The sequence below is a fragment of the Dasypus novemcinctus genome, chromosome 15, assembly GCF_030445035.2.
Source record: "Dasypus novemcinctus isolate mDasNov1 chromosome 15, mDasNov1.1.hap2, whole genome shotgun sequence".
Lineage (NCBI taxonomy): Eukaryota > Metazoa > Chordata > Mammalia > Cingulata > Dasypodidae > Dasypus > Dasypus novemcinctus.
Genome location: NC_080687.1, coordinates 3285380 through 3289178, shown reverse-complemented (window position 1 = coordinate 3289178; position 3799 = coordinate 3285380).

The window sequence follows — 3799 nt, the reverse complement described above, 5'->3', positions numbered from 1 at the left end:
CACACAGATGTACCTGGAAAAAACAGAAACAGCGACTCCTCACACTTAATGGAGCGCTCCGAACTCTGCCCCCGTCAATTGAGGAGCTCACACGGAGGGTAAACGCTGAGAATGCAACTGCAGGAAAGTTAAAAAGCTGTTACCACCTCGGCTTTGCTCTCCAACAGCCGATGTTCTGCAGACCTTCCTCACCTACTTGAAATGAATGCACACTTGGGGGTCATGCCGTCCCAGCGTCGGCTACCCGGGTTAGCAGCGGTGATAAACTGCTTGTAGAACTTCCTAGCTGTAAAATTAGCTTGAAGGAAGTACGTCTAAGGCCCGGCAGACACAGAGGAGGACGCCTCTTCCCCGGGCTGAGGACACTGGAGCCAGCCCCTCGCCCGTGGGCGGGCCTGAAGACGGCGCTGCCGGAGCCCCAGCAAGTGCAGGGGCTTGGGGGCCCCGGGGGCCGAGGATGCGAGCAGGAGTACAAGGCCTTGCAGCTAGCACGTGAGGCGAGGGGAGGGGCAGCCAGGGGCACCCCAAAGGCTGGTATGTGGAGCACAGGGGAAGGGCCAGCCAGGGGCACCCCAAAGGCTGGTATGTGGAGCACAGGGGAAGGGCCAGCCAGGGGCACCCCAAGGCCTCCTGCTGGTATAGGAGCACCCCATCAATTGAGGTGTTCACACGGAGGGTAAATGCTAAGAAGGAGGGGGGCCAGCCAGGAGCACCCCAAGGCCCCCTGCTGGTATAAGGAGCACAGGGGAGGGGCCAGCCAGGGGCACCCCAAGCCCCCTGCTGGTATAGGAGCACCCCATCAATTGAGGAGTTCACACGGAGGGTAAATGCTAAGAAGGGGAGGGCCAGCCAGGAGCACCCCAAAGGCCTTCACCCCCCAGCCCTGGTGCAGCATCTTATTCCTGGCGACCTCGTGCCCAAATCCCACCCCAGAGCCTGCACCTCGATTCCCCGGTCAGCACGTGCAGGGAGGAGGGGAGCCGGCCTGCGGGTGGCCTCGCGCGTGCCCACCCCCCCCTCGGCCTCACGGGGTGAGGCTGCGTTCCCTGCCGGTGGCCCCAGGATGACAACATGGCTCTTGGTAAGTTGGGTCCAGCGGGGACTCAGGCCGCAGAAGGGGAGGAGGTGCGGGCCCCGGGCGCAGGAGAGGGGTGCGGGCAGCGCCTGGCGCACGCCCCTCGAGGAGGAGATCGCCGTTCACAGGCGAGGGCTTAGCAAACTAGGAAGTCTTCCTTTCTCAGGCTGGGTGCACAGGAGGCCCGGGGAGGCTTCTAGAAGGAATGAGGGCGTGAAAGGCAGAGCTCTCAGGGGCTGACTCCTCCCCTCCCCGAGGAGGACGGCCGCAGACCCCCCAAGCCCACGGGGAGGACAGGCTCTCGGGGGGGTCTGGGGAATTCTCTGGCACCCTAAACGCAGCCGAACCCCTCGACGGGAGCCTCTAAGGACGCCCCGGCGTGTGTCTCATCCCGGCAGCTAGGGGGCTCTTCTAGGAAAGGGAGTGAATCAGTGAGTGTCCCATGATGATGGAGGAGGTGGTGGTTACGGGAGGAGTGGGGTGAGGGGATGGGGGTATTTGGGGACCTCATATTTTTTTAATGTAATGTTAAAAAAAATAAAGACAATAAAATAAGTAAAAAAAAAAAAAGCCAAGGGGGTGAGGAGTCAGCCTGGGAGAGACCGGCCCGCACTTGGACCCCTGCGCCTTGGAAGGGGCACGGGTGGCCCTCACGCCACGGAAAGCGATAAAAAGCCGAGAACAGCAGAAGCCACGAGCGGAAACGGGGCTCGTACTGGGGGCGGCGAGTTCGGCTTCCTGGAGACCCCGGCCCTCCCCGCCTGGGCCGCCGCGGCTCGTGGGCTCCTGCAGACACGGCGCAGCCCCCCGAGCTTGCCCGCGCGGCTCGGGCCCAGCAGACAGCCAGGCCGCGCTGCCCCTTCCCTTTGGAGGGTTGAGGGGCGGCCTCCCCCCGGCCTGCTCCCCTGGCGGGAGAGTCCCGCAGGCCTCGGACGCGGCCTTGCTCTGCCCCAGGCTGGCCCTTCTCGGGGGGCCGCAGGCCTCGTGAGCTGCCCGGGGACCCCGCTGGGGCCTGCGCCCCCGCAGCCCTCAGCGCCGCCCTCGAGAGCCCGACGCCACTCGGCCGAGCCCAGCCCGGGCAGCCCAGGCCCGGGACGTGGTTTCCGGCCGCGGGCGACGAGCACCCAGGAGAGGAGGAGCGCGTGTGGGACCGGGGTGCCCGCGCCGGCCAGGGCGCAGGCCGCTCGGGGGAGGTTTCCACACGTGGCCGGCTCGGCCTCACTGCTGTGGAGACGGGAGGCGTTTTCTTCTCACAGCTCTGCTGCTCTTCCAACACAGCTAACATACGCGGCCGTGTTTCCCTCCAGTATTTTTTTTTTAAGATTTAAAAAAAACTTTTTAAAATTTCTCTCCCACCCCCCCCTGCGTTGTCTCTGTTCTCTGTGTCCATTCGCTGCGTGTTCTTCTGTGTCCACTTGCATTCTTGTCAGCAGCCCCAGGAATCTGGGTTTCTTTTTGTTGCGTCATCTTGCTGTGTCAGCTCTCCGTGTGTGCGGCGCCATTCCTGGGCAGGCTGCGCTTTTTTCACATGGGGCGGCTCTCCTTACGGGGCGCACTCCTTGCGTGTGGGGCTCCCCTACGCGGGGAACACCCCTGCGTGGCAGGGCACTCCTTGCGCGCATCAGCACTGTGCATGGGCCAGCTGCACACGGGTCAGGAGGCCCGGGGTTTGAACCGTGGACCTCCCAGGTGGTAGCCGGAAGCTCTATCCGTGAGCCAAGTCCACTTCCCTCCCTCAACTCTTGATCACCCTTCCCCTATTAATGCTGACTCAAGCAGCTCAGATTCACCACAACGACTTAGTCAAGGAATACCCATCCCGCAAGAGGAGCAGCAGCTTCAGAGACGTCAGCGTCCCATGAACACACTTTTATTTCCTGGGCCCTGCCCTGAGTTGGGGGAGAGAGAAGGAGGAATGGGGAAAGGGGAAGGGGAGGGGAGGGGAGGGGAGGAGCTCTGCCACGCGGCTCAGGCCAGGTGGGGCAGGGCAACTGCCGAGGGGAGTGCGGCCCACGAAGGCCGTCCAGCGGCCGGCTCTGGTCAAAGCCACCTGGGGTCCCCTTGCCCCGCCTCAGCTCTGACTCGTCCTCACCCTGCAGCAGGCTGGCTCTGTGCACAGGCACACACGTGCACACACAGCACGCACGTGCCCCAGCTTGGAGGGTCACAACTATTTAGTTCTAAATCCGATGGCCATGGCTCCACACCTCCTTACCTGAGCTCCCTGCTGCACCCCACCCCCCCGAGACTGTCCCCCTGGGGGCTCTCTCCACACTTGGCTTCTAGGTCCCCATCTCCTGCTCTAAGGCCCGTCTCCCCAGCCGTCCTCTGGCTTCTCCTTCTGATCCTCTTTCTTTGCCTCTTCCCCCCGACTCTCCTTCAAGTGTCCGGTCCCTCCGATGTTGGCCTCAGCCTTCCTCTCCCTCCATCACGCTCCACCTGGTGCCAGTGGCTCTCAGCTCACGAACATTCCCGCACACACTCAGCGTGCCCGCGAGGAACTGCCAGCCTCCCGCCGGCTGCCCCCCGGTGTCCGACTGGACATGCCTGCAGTCAAACCATCCGGAGCCCCGGGACCCCGCGCTGCCGTGCAGTGACCCACTTCCGCCTCCCCAGAGCCTGGCTCAGCCCTCGGTGGTCTTCCAGCATCCACTCCTGCCCCCACCCATTCTCCAATCGCAGTCAAAGGACTCTTCTGAAATGCCAGGCGATCCATCCTCCACT